We start from the raw sequence: 20,413 nt of genomic DNA on the forward strand, positions 1-20,413 counted from the left end.
CTAAGTGGTTGTCCATTATTTCCCCTAATAGACACAGGGTCACTTAGACATAAGAGGGGTATAGGGAGCCGAGACAGGTTTCCCAACATCTCTAAAGTAAGCTGGATTCCATGAACCCCCCACCCAAAGTGACTCCAATCATCACCTTCACCCAACATCCCCAATCATCACCACCCAACATCCCCAATCTTCACCTCACATCCCCAATTATCACCTTCACCAAACATTCCCAATCATCACTTTCACCAAAAAAGTGCGAAGAGTAAATATACCCTGGGATTTTAAAACGGTGTTCAATTATTGACGTAAGAATACACAGGTATTAAAAGTTTACATGTTTATTAAACCACTTCCATACAGGGCACTTACGCACCTTCCTGCCCAAGCCAATTTTCAGCTTTCAGCACTGTCGCACTTTGAATGACAATTGCGCGGTCGTGCTACACTGTACCCAAACAAAATTGGCGTCCTTTTTTACCCACAAATAGAGCTTTCTTTTGGTGGTGTTTGATCACCTCTGCGATTTTTTTTTATTGCGCAACAACTAAAAAAAGACTGAAAATTTTGAAAAAAAATTATGTTTTTATTTTTTTCTGTTAATTTTTTTGTAAATACGTTTTTCTCTTTCAATTACGGGCACTGATATGGTGGCACTGATGGGCACCGATGAGATGGCACTGATGGACATCGATGAGGTAGTACTGACGGGTACAGATGAGGTGGCACTGATTGGCGGCGCTGGTATGTAGCACTGATGGGCACACATAGGCGGCACTGATGGGCACACATAGGCGGCACTGATGGGCACACATAGGCGGCACTGATGGGCACTCATAGGCGGCACTGATGGGCACTCATAGGCGGCACTGATGGGCACTCTTGGGCGGCACTGGGCACTCATAGGCGGCACAGATGGGCACTCATGGGTGGCACTTATGGGTGGCACTGATGGATACTTATGGGTGGCACAGATGGGCACTGATGGGCACTGTGGGGTGGCACTGGACACTGGGGTGGCACTGATGGACACTGTGGGGCAGCACAGGTGATTTACCCAGGTTGCCAGTCAGTGCCCATTTGTGGGCACTGATTGGCATCTTTTTTTTTAATGCTTTATTTTTATTTTTTTTTACTTATTTTTTATTTCAGGCTTTTTTTTTGTTTTTGTTTGGCCCACCCTGGTGGTCCAGGGTGGGCTTCCCTGGTGGTCCATGTGGCGATCCGAGGGGGGGCTGCGCTGATAAACAATCAGCGCGAACCCCCCCTGTCAGGAGAGCCGCCGATCGGCTCTCCTCTACTCGCGTCTGTCAGACGCGAGTGAGGAAGAGCCATCGACGACTCTTCCTGTTTACATCGTGATCAGCCGTGATTGGACACGGCTGATCACGTGGTAAAGAGTCTCCGCCTGAGGCTCTTTACCGAGATCGGAGATGCAGGGTGTCAGACTGACACCCCGCATCACCGATAGCCGCGCTGCGCGCGCAGCATGAAATCCTGCAGGACGTTCGTGAACGTCCTGTCAGGATTTCACAACCACTTCCCGGACGTAAATCGGCCATAGGCCGGGCGGGAAGTGGTTAAGAAGGTAAAAGATAACAAGCAGTTGATAAGAAACCATCCATGTGTATGTGGTGTCACCGGCGCAAAAATTGTGTTTTTTCATCAAATTACTATATCTGCTGCAGTTACTGTGAACACCTCCAGGAGGTGTGATAATATAGGAAATATATATTTGTATATGCTGCACATATACTACTGCGCTGATTCAGTGCAAAATTTACTTTTGACCCCTATAAATATAACACTTTCAATCTCTTTACAAACATAAATCATTTAAATATGCAATAAAACCAACGTGCTCAAAACGTGCCCCGCAATATGCAATCACGGATAATTAAACCAATGAAAACATGCACAAAGAAAAGTCCAATGTTCAAAATTCCAGAGAAAATTTCCCAAATTTTTTCCAAGAAAATATATGTATAGTGTCAATATTCTTGACTGAAATTCTGTGACTTTTTCACCCTCTGTGTGATACCACCACCTCTTATGTGCTAAACTCTCACCAGACAAGGGTAGGTACATAGCCTGTAATTAGTATCCAGGTGTGTGTCTCCTCAATTTTGTGGCAATATTTCCGTCTCTCCTTTTAGATGTATGCTAGATCAACATGCAGAAAAAACTTTTGCATCCACACCAGCCTCCAACTGCTTTCCTTGCTCCAAAAGAAAAAACTCCATATGGTGTAGTATGTAAAAGTAGGGCAGGTTTATTTATAAACATAAAAAGATTTTTCACTCACATTTCCAAGTGCCTAACCGGCACTAGTCTGTTCAGCGTTACTGCTATGGCTCTTCGGCGTGCGTTCCACACCTCGATTGTGCGCTGTTCAGTATGCGGAAGTGCCGTGGAGGTGACGCGTGACGTATTTCCGGTCGTGAAGAAATTTCCCATAGGCCTCTACGCGTTTCACATGTACGGTGGGGAGTTGGGATCAGCCAACTTAGATGCTCTTGATCAAGGTCATCTGCTGATCTGAAAACTGTAGTGGGGACTTTTAAAGGCAACTCTAATCACAGGTAGTGTTACTCACTGTGTCTCTGAATTTGTGGTTTCTCGTAGCAGTGACACCTACGCTGAAATCAGCAGATAGGGTCTCCTCCAGCCCCTCCCACTTCACATTCCTCATCAGTCAGCTGACCTCTAGTCTCTGCCCCCCAGCTATGCCGTGAACTGAATGGGCAGCTGTGAAGAGGCTGAGTGGGCGGCCACGTTCTTCAGGAACAGCTCAGGTTTTGGTGACCTCTGGCAAATCCTCATTTGACCCCCAAGGGGGTCCTGACCCCCAGGTTGAGAACCACTGCTCTAGAAGTACAAAGACAAATAGGGAACTTAATAGAAAGCTTGATGAAGAAATAAAAAAAACAGCATCCCAGGGATGGGAGCCATAATACCACCATCAAGCGATATAGTAGAACAAAAGAAAAAATTATAAAATAAATAGATATCAACTAAAGTCATCAAAAGCTTCCGTACCTGTAAATCAGGAAACAGAGAAGTATAGCCAATGAAAATGGAGGGGGAAGAGGAGAGAAAGGAAGGGAGTTGGGGAGGGGGGGAGGAAAGAAAGCGAAAAAACTATTACAAAAATGGTTATAAACTGAAAGCGTCATTGAGGCCACTTTAAAGCTTTGTATCCATCTTGCTTCTATTTGGAGAAGTATTTTGTCATAATCTCCTCCTCTGTCCCCTGGAGGGACATGTTCCAGGGCAGAGAAGTGCATTTTTAGACTATCAAACTGATGAAAAAGATTAATGTTGGAGTCTCCATTTTCTTTTTCCTAATCAGTGAGACATGGTCACAAATTCGATGGTGGAAAGGTATTTTAGTCTTGCCTATATAAAAAGCATTGCACACACATTGCATAATGTAGACACGTCACAGAAAATTGGGGTCAGTGGGTATGTCCATTCGGAAGAACAACAGTTTGTGATGAATGGACATATCTACAGTAAGGGCACCTATGGCATGGTCTGGTGCCTTTGAGATCATAAGAGGGAGACATTTGAGAAGTATGATGACTGTGAACAAGGCTATACCGTAATGATCAAGATCTTTTGTATGTGATCTCAGGCATTAATGTGTTTTGACACCATCTTGTCACTTGTCAATGTATGGGCACTACGCTAAAGTTAGTGGGAATGGGAGAGTTTTTTTGCTCCCATTCACAATTTGTCTAAATTGTGACTTCTGTCATTTCAGAAATGTCCACTGGGTCAGTCTGTATTCCAGGGATGTGATACCATCACTGGCCAGCAGTTGGCGCCAGAGGGGTTCTGGCAGAGCAAGTTCTCCCCAGCAGCCAATTAGAGAAGCTTTTCCCTCGCGGGGCATGCTGGGAAGGGGTATATCTGTGACAGGGGTCATGTGTGCTAAAATTTTCGCGGGGTCCCCGTTCCAGGTGTGGCATCCACCTTCAGGGTGCGCGCATCCATGGACCCCGTCGGCGCGGCCCACCTGGCCAAAGTTGCAGACTACTTGGAACCTCATGCGGAGGTACAAGGGGACCCCAGTGACTTACTGGGTTCCCGGTTCTATTGAAAGGATCCCAGGCTGGGTGCCGTTCGTTTGGGGAGTCGGTCTGAGGAGGACCCGGAGGCAGGTTGTCCAACAGAGCCTGAACAAACCAATTGGGGATCTGGTGACCAGAGTACTGACAGGTATGCTTGCTGTCATCTGATAACCAATGCAGAAATCTACTGGGAGGATTCGCTCCATTTATCCATCTAGCTCAGTTATCGTAATTGGCCTGTGGCAGAGGCCCTAGAGCCAGGTCTGTGAGAGAGGCCTGTTCCTCCCAGAAATCCTAAGTGACATCTCGGCTGCCAGGCTCTTGAGAGGGGTCTGTCCGGGGGCACTTTACCCACTCCATTTGGAGTGGCGACGAGTTACAACTTGGTACTATACAGAGCAGTACTAACTGCTCCATTCAATATTCAGGCCTGATACTGCAAGGTTCTCTCTCTCTCTCTCTCTTCATCAACCTTGTCCTTCCCAATTTATGTTGATGTTGGCCGTGTTGGCCTGGAGAATAAAGCATTACAAAAAAAACTTTATTCACTGTCTGGACATCCGCTCACTGTTTTGACTCACTGCTATCACCCCTAGGCATACTGCAGGGTAACTTAATACGCTGATCCCAAAACAAATCAGCGGCTTCTGCGGGGGTAGCACTACATCAACAAATACCAATATTTCTCTAGGATCTTACGAATTTGGTAGTGTTGACCTGAAAATTTAGTAATCAAACGTACACCTGAATTTGATTTGGATGGTAAAAGATCTCCTATTTTGCTGTTTGGCCCGTAGGTAGGCCTTTTTCAGACCTTTATTGCTCCAAAAAGCGGGACTTTAACAATTTGGCTTCAACCTCAAAGTCAACGTCTTTGCTACGATTTCGTCGTAGTCTCAGATATTGCCCGTAGGGCACACTCGAGATTAGAGAATTAGGTTGAGAACTTGCGGCATGCAGCAAAGAGTTGCCTGCCGATGGCTTTCGAAAACGTGAGGTGCCAATGCTGCCATCTTCCTGTACTACTATCTTTAGATCCAAAAAGGTCAATTGTCTTTGATCCATTTCAAATGTGAATTTAAGGTTGAAGTCGTTGACTTTCAGACTATCAAGAAATGTCGTTAGAGTCTCTCTTGGGCCTGTCCAAATGAAGAAGATGTCATCTATAAATCTTCTCCAGATTGGGATTTGTTCAAAGAATGATTGCAGATTGTCTCTGAAAAAGAGATCTCGCCCCCCCCCCCCCCTCAGATACAGGTTGGCATAGGAGGGGTCACATTTGGTCCCCATAGCCATTCCCTGTATCCGGAGGTAGTGGGAGCCCCCAAATAAGAAGATGTTATTAGATAAAATTAAATCTAGCAAGTCGAGAATAAACCGATTATAAAGTTTGGGTGTTTCTCGGTTTTCGGAAATGAAACCCTCCACAACTCGCACACCGAAGGCATGGGGTATGGAGTTGTAGAGGGCTTAGACGTCCAGTGCCACCAGCCAGGATCCCACTGGTATGTTAACGCCATCCAGTGTCCTAAGAAGGTCATGTAGAGGGCCCTGTGTCCTATCTTCAGGACACAGGGCCCACTACATGAGGTCTAAGGAAGTCATCCACTAATTGGCTGGCTGTTTCAGTCAGGGATCCGTTGCTGGACACTATTGGACGTCCTGGAGGGTTGAATGCTTCTTATGGATTTTGGGAAGTGCGTACAAAGTGGGTGTACGGGGAGAGGTAACATTCAGGAATTGAATCGAGCTTACTGAGAATGCAACATTGATCGTGAAACGCGTATAGGCTGCTGATACCCACAGAACTGCGCGCTGATCGTGAGGTAGGCACTGGGAGAACCTGAGAGGAATAACTTTTACCTTCCAACTTGGATTGGCTTTGCATACATGGTTGGAGAAGCTTGGTGCCGGCATATGGGCACATTTAAATATGAGTGCAATATCTATTTGTTTTTAAATAGCCAATACATTTTTTACATACTACACCATGAGGGGCACTCCTCTTTTTTATGAGCCATTGTAGGAGAGATAGAGACCCCATTGACACACTCAAGGCATCTGGCGATTGGTGAACAGACGTGTAAAAGGAGTGGTTATCCTGGGAATGAACCAAAGGCATTTTGATTGATTGAGATCTGGTGAGTGGCCATTTCTAGCGGTGACGGGAATATCACAGAAAGTGGTGTCATATCACAGAAAGTGGTGTCATTATCGCTGCATTATAAACCCACGGGAGAAGCACTAAATTGAATATTTAATCAGCACATTGGGACTTTAATGAATAGAGGATTCATTTTGTACTCCTTTATCGAATTGTCATACATATATGTTATTTTACCATATATATTGTTCTATAATATTGTTACATATATTTTTTTGGTCTTCGTGTAACACTGGTTTGTCTAGGATGGGCAGTCACTTTTAACGTATTGAATAAGGGCACTAGAGCACTTAATGAACACTATGTCATAACTGTATAGACAGATTCACGCAAATTGTATATAGGTCTATGTCTCTGTTGGGTGCACTTATATTACCCATGAGAAGATTATTAGCACATTTGTGTATCTAAATAGAGGTGTCATATATTTCTAATCAGTACCTAGAAATAGGTGGTGATAAATAAAGGAAGAAGTAGGGGAGCGCAATTCACTTACCACACATATTTTTAAAGGACCAGACACCAAAGAGGTACCCTGACCCTTTTTTCTACCTTGATTGCAGCACACCCACTATAATAACATAATATAATACATTTTCACTTGGGCCAGCAACATCTTTACGGCTTTTAACATTCAGGAATTCCCAAGTTTTTTGGGTTATCAGGCCTTTATGATTTCCGGTGCCAATGAGATGTTGATAGCGATTGATTGTTAGTTTAACATGACTAGCTGATACCTTTCGGTACTATTCCTTGTTCTGTAATAAAGCCAAAACCATATGCTCATAATTTTTAACATCCATAACCACTAAATTGCCCCCCTTATCGGAGGGCTTAATGATTATATTTGTATTTTGTTGTAGGGATAACAAAGCATCCCTCTGACTGGCAGTTAAATTGGACTGAGGTAAGTCTTTCCATTTTGTTTGACATATTTCTTGTGTCACTTTTTTCGTGAAGGCCCATATGTTGGATTGCCTTGCAAAGCAGGAAAAGTTTTAGATTTGGGTATATAATCTTTGGAAACCTTTGATTTACAGGTACGGAAGCTTTTGATGACTTTAGTTGATATTTATTTTTTTTATAATTTTTTCTTTTGTTCTACTATATCGCTTGATGGTGGGATTATGTCTCCCATCCCTGGGATGCTGTTGTTTGATTTCTTCATCGAGCTTTCTATTAAGTTCCCTATTTGTCTTTGTACTTCTAGAGGGACTCTACACTGCTCTTTACCTTCTGTGGCTCAAACTGAATGGGTGGAACTATCTGGATTGCTAGGTTGAGAACAACTACATATGGGATCCTTCTAGATTAACTCTTTATGACCTCCTTTGTTTATTGGCTGCTATGGTTAGATTTTATCCCTGCTTGCACTGTAGTTACAATCTGATTAATTATATATATATATATATATTTTTTTTTTCCAATGATTTATATATATAATTCTTGGTTATCAAACCAACACCTGTACTTTGATTTATTGTCTGAATTCTTCTTTCAAACAATTACTAACTTGCTGTCCATCCATTGTGTATTTGTTTTCTGTAATCTCTAGCATAATCTGCTGTAACATCAAAAAAACTCCTGAAGAAGCTCATCCGAGCGAAACTGGTTGAGTGATCTTACTACAGCTTTCTATGCGTATGGCCAAATGTCATATACCCAACATGGATGGTTTCTTATCAACTGCTTGTTATCTTTTACCTTCTCAATAAACATGTACACTTTTAATACCTGTGTATTCTTATATCAATAACTGAACACCGTTTAAAAATCCCAGGGTATATTTACTCTTCGTCCATTTATTCTTTTTTGATTCACATTAAACGGGATGAGGTGTTCTGATTTGAGTGTTTATGTCCCATATCATTAAATTCCCAATCATCACCTTTACCCAACATCTCCAATCATTATCTTCACCTGACAACCCCAATCATCACCCGACAACCCCAATCATCACCCAACATCCCCAATTATCACCTTCACACAACATCCCCAATTATCACCTTCACACCACATCCCCAATCATCACCTTCACCCCATATCCTCAATCGCCACCTTCACTCAACATATCCAATCATCACCTTCATCCAACATTTCCAATCATCACCTTCACCCAACATCTCCAATTATCACATTCACCCCACATCCCCAATCATCACCTTCACCCAACATCTCCAATCATCACCTTCTGTGATCCCCAGTCATCACCTTGACTCATCATCCCCAATCATCATCTTCACCCGACATCCCCAATCATCATCTTCACCCGACATCCCCAATCATCACTTCACCCGACATCTCCAATCATCACCTTCACTCCACGTCCCCAATCATAATCTTCACCCCACATCCCCATTCATCACCTTCACCCCACGTCCCCAATCATCACCTTTACCCGACAACCATTAAGTAGTTGTCCATTATTTCCTCGGTCAACCATTATTTCCCCTAATAGACACAGGGTCACTTAGACATAAGAGGGGTATGGGGAGCTGAGACAGGTTTCCCAACATCTCTAAAGTAAGCTGGATTCCATGAACCCCCCCACCCAAAGTGACTCCCGTCACGCTAATCATCACCTTCACCTGACAACCCCAATCATCACCTTCACCCAACATCCCTAATAATCACCTTCACTTAACATCCCCAATAATCACTTTCACCCCACATCCCCAATCATCACTTTCCCCCCACATCCCCAATCATCACCTTCACCCCACATCCCCACATCCCCAATCATAACCTTCACCCAACATCCCCAATCATCACCTTTACCCCACATCCCCACATCCCCAATCATAACCTTCACCCAACATCCCCAATCATCAACTTTACCCCACATCCCTAATCATCACCTTCACCCCACATACCCAATCATAACCTTCACCCCACATTCCCAATCATCACCTTCACCTGATATCCCCAATCATCACCCTCACCCAACATTCCCAATCATCACTTCAACCTAAAATTGCCTATTATCACCTCCATCCAACATCCCCAATCGTCTACTTGACCTGACATCCCCACTGGTCATCTTCTCCCAACATCCCCAATCTTTACCTTAACCCAACATTGCCAATTTATCACCTTCCCCTGACATCCCAGATTATCACCTTCACCAGACTTCTCCAATTGCCAGCTTCACCCAGCACATCTCCAGTCATCCCCAGATGTCACCTTCACCCGACATCCAAAGTCATCGCCTTCACCTGACATCCCCAATCATCACCTTCTACTAACATCCCCATCTTCACCTTAACCTTACATTGCCATTTATCACCTTCCCCTGACATCCCCAATCATCACCTTAACCCCACATTGCCTTTTATCACCTTCACCCAACATCTCCAATCATCACCGACATCACCAATCTTCACCTTAACCTGACTTCCCCAATTATCACCTTCACCCGATATTCCCAATTATTCTCCTTAACTCAATATCGCCAATTATTACCTTCACCCAACACCCCCAATTATTCATCACCTTTACCTGACATCCCCAATCTTCATCTTCTGCCAACATCCCCAATCTTCACCTTAACCTGACATTGCCAATTATCACCTTCACCCAACATCCCCAATCATTCATCACCTTTACCTGACATCCCCACTCTTTATCTTCTCCCAACATCCCCAATCTTTACCTTAAAATGGATGTAAACCCACCACTCACCCAGTATAAACCAATGGCATAGTATTAATGTATATATACAGGAAAAATAAATCTCGCGCCAAATGAATTACACTAAATTATATACTTGATAAATCAAGTGACTAACTGAGTGAAGCTGCTCCCAAATAAAATCAGGTGACTGACTTGCATATATTGTATAGTGAGGTGAGGGGCGCTATATCAAAATAGTGGATGCGTGTCACAATGTGCGTTTGAGTAGTACACAGTGTAACTGTGTACCCAAATCTATGTGAAAAACCAAACAGATTATAGTCTAAACTCTATAAGTACAATAGTGCCAAATGCCGTGAAAAAAATAAAAATAAAAAAATAAAATAAAAATTTAAAAGAATGTCCAGCAAATAAATAGTTAAGTGCAAAATGGATCCAGTGTTGTATCAAGTCCAGGTGCAAAATGCAAATAATCCAATCCCAAATCGCAGGGAAAAGTGCAAATGCTAAAGTGCTTGTGAATCTTCAAAATAGCCAAAGTGCGAGAAAGAAGTGATCCGCCTTCACCTATAGGTCACCAGAATAATAATGGATGGCTCCTTACCACACGGTGTTGACCAGATTACTTAAAATATGGTCAATCAGACTTGTTTTAAATGAGGATCAGCAGGGTCTCATTGGATTCCAATGTCAGCGATTGCAGCAAATGGTGTACCAAGAAAGGAGAAGAGATACCACCATAGTGTAAAACCATTTAATATACGAAAGTTAAAATTACAATGCCAAGTGGCCTCTTACTGTTGCTGGTGCCCGTTCCCGGCACTGAGGCTGTAGGTGGTGGGGATAGTAAGACAAGATAAGAGATGGCCGCATCCTGGTCCACTAGCGTGCGTTCCACCGCTAGTTGTCCATCAACCAGTGAGACCGGAAGTGCGTGGCTATGCGTGCGCACCCGGATACCGCCTCGACGTCACGTTTCAGTTAAACCGTCTTCAGGAAGCGTATGAAGACGGTTTAACTGAAACGTGACGTCGAGGCGGTATCCGGGCGCGCACGCATAGCCACGCACTTCCGGTCTCACTGGTTGATGGACAACTAGCGGTGGAACGCACGCTAGTGGACCAGGACGCGGTCATCTCTTATCTTGTCTTACTATCCCCACCACCTACAGCCTCAGTGCCGGGAACGGGCACCAGCAACAGTAAGAGGCCACTTGGCATTGTAATTTTAACTTTTGTATATTAAATGGTTTTACACTATGGTGGTATCTCTTCTCCTTTCTTGGTACACCATTTGCTGCAATCGCTGACATTGGAATCCAATGAGACCCTGCTGATCCTCATTTAAAACAAGCCTGATTGACCATATTTTAAGTAATCTGGTCAACACCGTGTGGTAAGGAGCCATCCATTATTATTCTGGTGACCTATAGGTGAAGGCGGATCACTTCTTTCTCGCACTTTGGCTATTTTGAAGATTCACAAGCACTTTAGCATTTGCACTTTTCCCTGCGATTTGGGATTGGATTATTTGCATTTTGCACCTGGACTTGATACAACACTGGATCCATTTTGCACTTAACTATTTATTTGCTGGACATTCTTTTAAATTTTTTTTTTTTTTCCACGGCATTTGGCACTATTGTACTTATAGAGTTTAGAGTATAATCTGTTTGGTTTTTCACATAGATTTGGGTACACAGTTACACTGTGTACTACTCAAACGCACATTGAGACACGCATCCACTATTTTGATATTGCGCCCCTCACCTCACTATACAATTAATGTATATATACATGGAAGCCTTCTGCATGTATCCCTACCTTCAAATGTCACCCCCTTCAGCAGTAGGAGCCCCACAAAACTCTGGAATTGGTGCTTGGTTCTTTTTGCCAGAGCTTGTGGGCAGAGTCGTAATGTCACAAGACTTCCCGCCCACCCCTACACTCTACTCTTCAGTCACACTGATCATGCCCCATGATGAGTAACATCCAGTTAAAACTCAGGAAAGGCACCACATGACTTCAGAATGCCCAATCATGCTGGGGTGTGGAACAGCCAATCCCGGGAGAGCTGGAGAAGAAAGGAGGAGGGATGTGAAGATGGAATCGTAGCACACTCTTTGCTCTCATGCCATTCATGAGATAAAGCAATCAGATGTCAGTCACAGCAGTGGGGGATCTGGCGACACAAACTTATCTGTGTATTATTTTTTTTCTTACTAAAAAAAGACATGGGAGTCGGGGGCGGGGCTGAGTCCTACTGTCTGTGTCAATGGACGGGTTGGAGAGGGGGACGAGACAGGGGTGCCCTTTGTCACCCCTGCTCTTCGCCCTAGCGATGGAACCTTTGGCCATTACTATAAGATCAAGCTCTGAGATAGCTGGATTCCAGAGGAAGACAGGAGATGAAAGAATCGCGTTATATGCAGATGATCTCCTTCTCTTCTTGGGAGATACGGAGCAATCATTGGTAAAAGCAATGAGTATAGTGGAGGTGTTTGGTAGTTTTACAGGCCTAGAGATAAATTGTGAGAAATCTGAGTTATTACCGGTGGATCTGATTGGAGAAGTGATAGTACCAGGAATGCCGCAGCTGACGGCGGTGGATACATTGAGATACTTGGGGATATTGGTGACGAAAGATCCCATCAATATATAAGTAAAAATCTAATATCATTATTGGTCAAATTTAAACAAAAAATTAACATCTGGAAGCGCTTCCCCTTGTCAGCGGCTGATAGATGCAGTCTAATTAAGATGATCTGGCAGCCACAACTAATGTATATACTGCATAGTTCGCCCATCTGGATTTGTAAGAAATGGTTTAAAAAAAATTGAAACCCTTTTCAGAGAGTTAATATGGAAAGAGGGACAAGCCAGGATCCGACTTTGCATACTCCAGCTGCCGGTAACGGAAGGAGGCCTGGCAATCCCTCATCCCGAGAGTTATTACTTATCGGCACAACTGCAACACTTAATGGGATGTGACACTCCGGGAGGAGGTACCCCCAACGGGAGAATAATGCTGAATGGAGCATTACATAATACAATTATTGAAGTACTAGAGGCGGATTCCTTTAGTTATAGGAACCCAATAATAAAAATGAAAAACAAAATATGGAAAACAGTTAAAAAACTGATTGGATATACTGGGCTCACTGAATATACCCCCCTTGGGAATAACAGCAACCTGCAGGAAATCCTCCAGATAGGAAGGGTCAGGGAATGGGAAACACATGGTATTAAAAGGTTGAGACAACTGTATGATGGTGACACCTATAAGAAATTCCAGGACTTGAGACAGGAATTTAATATCCCACAACATTCATTTTTTACTTACCTCCAGCTGGGGCATGCCCTTGAAACCCAATTTAGGACACAAACCTTGGAATGGAATAAAATGCCTCTGTTACAAAACCTACTCAAGGCTTTTCAATGGAACTCATCAGGGCTGCCCACTTTCCCCTTTGCTCTTTGTGTTATCATTGGAACCTTTCTTAACATAGGCATAGAAGCGGGGGGTCAAGAATACAAAATATCTGCCTTTGCGGATGACATTATGGTATATATAACAAACCCTACGCAAAGCCTCCCAAAAATTATGGAAGAACTGGGAAAATATGGTCAGGTTTCAAATTTAAAGGTAAGTATGGAAAAAACTGAAATTTTGAATATTTCGGTCCCAACAAGTAATAGTAGAGACCTCTGAAAATTATACCCCTTCGGATGGAAACAAAAAGGTCTAAAATACCTGGGAGTATTCTTGTCAAGATCAACTGTAGATTTATATCAAGATAACTACATGCAATTGCTGAATAAAATTAAAAAATAATTGAAAAGATATCCTGCTAATAGACTATCATGGTTCGGCAGGATAAGTGTGGTTAAAATGATGTTCCCCCTAGAGGCTCTGTACATATTTCAAAGCTTGCCGATATATATTCCCCAAGCTTTTTTTAAAACTCTGAGATTGGTAATACAGAAATTTGTGTGGAACAATAAAAGTATTCGCATCGCCTTCCGGACACTAACTAGATCAAAAGAGAAGGGAGGAGTATTCCTCCCAGACCTGCAAAAATATCATGAGGCAGCAATCGTACAGAGGGTCATGGATTGGACCTTAGTCCCCCAGCAGAAAAAATGGGTAGAACTGGAGGCAAAAATGTGCAACTCCGAGTTAGGGCAGACCATTTGGATTCCAAAACAGTTTAGAGGTCCCTTGGAAGAAGCGGCCCCGATTACGCTAGAAGCTTTAAGAACGTGGGATAAGTTAATTAAAAATATACAAGGACAATATAATAGCCCCCTAATGCCCCTAACAGGAAATAATTATTTCCCACCAGGGAAAGATAATAAATTATATTTAAAATGGATCACATCTACCTATCTGAGACTAAGGCCCCATACAGACGATAGAATTTATCCGCGAATACGGTCCAGCGGACCGTTTCCGCGGATAAATCCTCTCGAGGATTTCAGCAGATTTGAATGCGATGGAGTGTACTCACCATCGCATTGAAATCTGCGCCGAAATCCTCTGGCGATGACGTGTCGTGCCGTCGCCGCGATTATGACGCGGCGACGTGCGCGACGCTGTCATATAAGGAATTCCACGCATGCGTCAAATCATTACGACGCATGCGGGGGATCCCTTCGGACGGATGGATCCGGTGAGTCTGTACAGACCAGCGGATCCATCCGTTGGGATGGACTCCAGCAGATGGATATGTTCTGCATGTCAGCAAATATTCGATCTGCTGGAATCCATCCCAGGGGAGATATATCAGCGGAAAAAGATCTGCTGGCGTGTACACACCATAGGATCTATCCGCTGAAACCCATTTGCTGGGATTTATCTGGGGATGGATTCTATGGTGTGACATCTAAGAGATGTCATGAGGGGGAATGTCCTATGTTTATTAAGCGAATTGCGGGAAAGATATGGGCCCACCCCTTGGGAAGCCTGGAGATATAAACAGCTGCTTGAGGGGGTTGGTAGCTTGAATGCATGGGAAAAACTATTTGATCAAATAGGGATAGATAAGCATGGAATTCCTACCATTTACAAGTTGCTAATGACACATTTAGAGCGAGGTGCCGTGTGCCCAACGGAGAGCTGGGAATTAGAACTAAACCAGCCACTGCCAGACAGCATGAGAAGTAGAATTTTGGACTATGTCCACTCTACTTCTGTGGATTTACAGATAAAATAAATTAATTTTAAATTACTAATTAAATGGTATTATGTGCCAGCGAAACTAAATAAGATAAATTCCCAGGAAACACCTCTATGCTGGAGGGAGTGTGGGGAGGTGGGAACGCATGCCCACATTTGGTGGCAGTGTCCGAAGATCCAGTTATATTGGATCCAAATACTAAAGCTAGTTAAAGAGATCAGTGGAATTGAAATTAGCTTGGACCCATGGCAATGTTTGTTCCATGCTACGACTATCCCCAGGAAAAAATATAAAATGACAATTATCCCAATATTATTAAATGCAGCAAAGACATTGATTCCGAAAAGATGGAAAGACAAGCTAGCCCCTCCGATACAAGAGTGGTTAAGGGAGGTAGAAAGGATAAGAAGTATGGAGGAGGCAACGTCTTAACATAAGGAACCAAATAGTCGTGATATTGGAACTTGGGGGGGCTGGGCAAAGTTTAGACAGTCTACGGTTTATATAGGCTACATGTGTAGTGAAGATAGTATTTAGGTAACATTGGCCTGTTTGGCCTGAGGTATGATTAGGGGCTCCTCCTCCCACCCCCCCCCCCCCCGGGAGGAAGTCTGTTTTATTTTTTTTCCCCCTCTCTCTCTTTCCCTCTCTCCCTGGTACAAGGGAAGGAGAGGGGAAGGGAGGGAGAAATGTGTGAAGTCACTTAAATTAAAGGGTGAGAAGCACAAATTGCACTTAAATCAAATAGTTTTGGTGAATAAAGGGGGTTGGGTTAAGGGGCATTTTTGTTCTTTTTTTTTTTTTTACCTTCTCCCATTCCCTCCCTCCCTCCCTACCTTTGAGAGAGGCAAATAGGTAATGGGGTACGAGAGTTTACTCTTGTCCCCTCATAATAATAGAATATGGAGGGCACAGGCACCAATAGTTTAGAAATAGAAATTGGGCACCCAGCACTTAAAATCCCCCCCCTTTTTTTTTCTTCCTTTCTTGTCTTTCTTCCTGGGGTGGGGGAGACGGGAGGAGAGGTCAAAGGTTGAGGAGAGAGTAAAAGATCAGGAGGAGGCAGGATTGACCCATATTGTTGTGTTATGTGTAATTGTTTATTGTTGTAATTTATGTGTATGAAATGTTGAATCCATTTAAATTGTGGAATCCTTTTGTATGCTTATCGATAATGTAATGTTAATTATATTTATGTTTTAAAAAATCCAATAAAAACAAATTGAATATAAAAAAAAAAAACGTACTCAAGGTAGGCTCAACTAAGGGCCTTATATCCGAAATATACAGACAGATAAGCAAAAAAGCCAACACAGGGCTTAAACTCCTGAAAGTAAGAGAGAGATGAGAAGAATACATAGGGGAAATAACACAGGAGCAGTGGAGGAGAATTCTAGAGATGGGACCGAAGGTATCAGTTTCACCCCCGCAGAAAGTCTTGCACCTGATGTTGATAAATAGACCCTATTACACTCCCAAGCGTCTATTTAAGTATGGTAGAAGATTAGATGATAAATGTCCTAGATGCCATGGGTCTGGAGACCTTATACACATGGTGTGGCGATGTCCAAAGTTGTTCCGGTACTGGGAGGGAGTGCTTAATATCATGAGTGACACATTTGGAACCTCAGTGGAGATGGAGGCCACACTATGCGTATTGGGATTTAGGAAGGAACGGGAGGAGCAGAAGAGTACCACAGTGGCAATTCTGAGATGCTTGTTTCAAGCCAGAAAAGGCAGTAAGGGATTGGATCGGGGTAATAAACGAGACGATCTGTAAAGAAAGAGCAGTTTAACAAAAAGAGGTAATCTTAAGGAATTTGAGAAGATATGGAGGCCTTGGCTGGAAAAAATGGGTGCCCCCCTTTAGAGGGCAAAAGCTATAGCAGGGCTGGAGAATAATTAAAATACAATATTTGATTGGAAAGCCATAGATTTGCTAGTTTAGCGGTGTTATGATTTTTTAAGTCGCTTGGTTAAACCAGGGGGAAGGAGATAATTGGGCGAGAGAATTGTTTTATGAGGTTAATCTTAAGGAGACCAATTGAGTAGCAATAGTTGGGGAGGAATAGAGGGGTGGGAGTAATGGGCAATGTTATGTTTACAATATGGGAATTAGGTAGAACAAATGGGATATAGGGGCCAGATTCACCAAAGAGATACGACGGCGTAGTATCTCTGTTTCTATCTATGCGACTGATTCATAGAATCAGTTACGCATAGATATCCATAAGATCCGACAGGTGTAATTGTTTTACACTGTCGGATCTTAGGATGCAGTACCGCGGCCGCCGCTGGGGGGAGTTTGCATCGTAAACCAGCGTCGGGTATGCAAATTAGGAGTTACGGCGATTTCCGACGGATTTTCGCGTTCGCTACGTCGCTGCTAGTCTAGTTTCCCGTCACAAAGTTAGTCGTCGTTTGACCTGCCCTAACTTTACTCAGCAATCGTATTGCTGTTTAAAGTATGGCCGTCGTTCCCGCGTCGAAATTTAAAATTTAACGCCGTTTGCGTAACACGTCCGGGAATACGTAAGTACGCTACGCGCGTCGCCGTTCGAAAAAATGACGTCACGGCACGCAATGCACGACAGGAATTGCGAAACTGAGCATGCGCAGTAGGTCTGGCGCGGGAGCGCGCCTAATTTAAATGGCACACGCCCATTTGATTTTCATTGCAAGTGCTCTGTGAATCAGGCACTTGCGATGAAAACTTGCGGCGGTGTAACGTATCTACGATACGTTACGCCGCCGCTCACCTACGTGAATCTGGCCCTAGGTTCTTTGGGCCGGTTGTCTTCTTTCCCTTAGATGTTTTTTTAGTATACAACTCAATGTATCCTTACTGTTTGTATATGTATTAAGTCTATGATGTAGAAAACTATTAATTTGTTTTCCTTATTTTTTATGAAGTGTTAATATTGGAAAGAAAAATGAATTAGGAATGAATATGAAAAAAAAAGACGTAAATGTATTTTTTGGGAATTTTCTGTGTTAGACCAACAGAAAGTGGCACATAATTGTGAAGTGAAAGGAAAATGATAAATGGTTTTCAAAATGTTTTACAAATAAATATCTGAAAAGTGTGGCGTGCATTTGTATTCATCCCCTTTTACTCTGATACTTCTAATTAAAATCTAGTGGAACCAATTGCCTTCAGAAGTCACTTAATTACTAAATAGTTAATCCACCTGTGTGTAAATTAATCTCAGTATAAATACAGATGTTCTGTGAAGCCCTCAGAGAGTTGTTAGAGAACCTTAGGGAACAACATCATGAAGTCCAAGGAACACACCAGACAGGTCAGGGATAAAGTTAATAAAGCAGGTTAGGTTATAAAAAAATATCCCAAGCATTGACTATCTCACGAAACACTGTTTTATCCATCATCCGAAAATGGAAAGAGTATGGTACAACTGCAAACCTACCAAGACATGGCTGTCCACCTAAACTAACAGGCTGGGCAAGAAGAGCATTAATCAGAGAAGCAGCCACACTTTTCACATATTTATTTGTAAAAACAATTGAAAACCATTTATCATTTTCCTTCCACTTCACAATTATGTACCACTTTGTGTTGGTAACATCCCAATAAATTACATTTACATTTTTGGTTGTAACATGACAAAATGTGGAACATTTCAAGGGGTATGAATACTTTTTTCAAGAAACTATAATGTAAACACTTCAAGTGCTCACTGTTTTCATATGGCCTTTAAAATTGTATGCCTTTTTTCTCTAATAAATTAGGTAGAAAAAAAAGATAGACAGACAGACCTTAGGTGAGTATAATTTACTTAATTCAGTTAATAAAAATAAACACCAGTATGAGTTACAGGGGGATGGGAGGGAGTTAGGATCTAAAGGCTAAGTTCACCTTTTAGAACATGTTACAACCAAACTTAGGGAGTAACATGTTCTTGATCTGCTCCTCTCCCCCTCACTGCTCCCTTAAGTTCTTCTCCCCACACCCGCTGTCAGAGTTTGAAAACAGTGTGGTTGTGCGGGGCTCAACCCACACAGCCAGGTCATTCATTCACTGAAATCTGCCACGTGGCAGACCCACCATGATTCCACCCACCGACACTTGCCATGCCAGTCCTGGGTCCACAGGTGGGACAGAGGAGCCTGGGAAACATGGCAAGGGCTATCGGGCTGGGGGTGCTGTGCCTTCAGCAGAATGCCACATTAAAGCCCACTGCCCGCTATACAGTCAGGAGTATAAAACCCCTAGCTAACAGCTGGAGTTTATAAAGATGCAGTCACTGCTTGGGTATTCATGCAGCCATTGGAGCTGCGGCTGGTTAAAGCGGAGTTCCACCCAAAATTGGAACTTTCGCTCAACCCACTCCTCACCCCCTTACATGCCACATTTGGCATGTAATTTTTTGGGGGGTTAGTGGGGGCTTCAGGAGGAGTGGGACTTCCTGTCCCCCTTCCGCCGAGGGGCATCGTAGGCGAATAGCTTAATCGCCTACTGCAGCCCCTCCCTGTAGGCGATCGCCTGGGACACATGACAGGTCCCATGCGATCGCCTGTCCAATGAGAGAGCGCAGCGCCACTCGCGCATGTGCAGTGGGTGCCCGGCCGTGAAGCCGAAAGCTGTCACGGCCGGGTGCCCACACTTAGGATGAAGACGCCGGCCGGGAAGGGGGGGGGAGAGGAGCGGAGCCCTGGTCGGCGCGTCGCTGGAACGTGGAGCAGGTGAGTGTGTGTTTATTAAAAGCCAGCAGCTACACTTTTTGTAGCTGCTGACTTTTAATAAACACAAAAAATGCCTGGAACACCCCTTTAACCACTTACCCCCCCGGACCATATTGCTGCCCAAAGACCAGAGTACTTTTTGCGATTCGGGACTGCGCTGCTTTAACTGACAATTGCGCGGTCATGCGACGTGGCTCCCAAACAAAATTGGCGTCCTTTTTTCCCCACAAATAGAGCTTTCTTTTTGTGGTATTTGATCACCTCTGCGGTTTTTATTTGCGCTATGAACAAAAATAGAGCGACAATTTTGAAAAACAATGAATATTTTTTACTTTTTGCTGTAATAAATATCCCCCAAAAATATATAAAAAAACATTTTTTTTCCTCAGTTTAGGACGATACGTATTCTTCTACCAATTTTTCGTAAAAAAAATCGCAATAAGCGTTTATTGATTGGTTTGCGCAAAAGTTATAGCGTTTACTAAATAGGGGGTATTTTTATGGCATTTTTATTAATATATTTTTTTACTAGTAATGGCGGCGATCAGCGATTTTTTTCGGTACTGCGACATTATGGCGGACACTTCGGACACTTTTGACACATTTTTGGGACCATTGGCATTTTTATAGCGATCAGTGCTATAAAAATGCATTGGATTA

Source organism: Rana temporaria, chromosome 5 (assembly GCF_905171775.1).
Source record: "Rana temporaria chromosome 5, aRanTem1.1, whole genome shotgun sequence".
Taxonomy (NCBI): domain Eukaryota; kingdom Metazoa; phylum Chordata; class Amphibia; order Anura; family Ranidae; genus Rana; species Rana temporaria.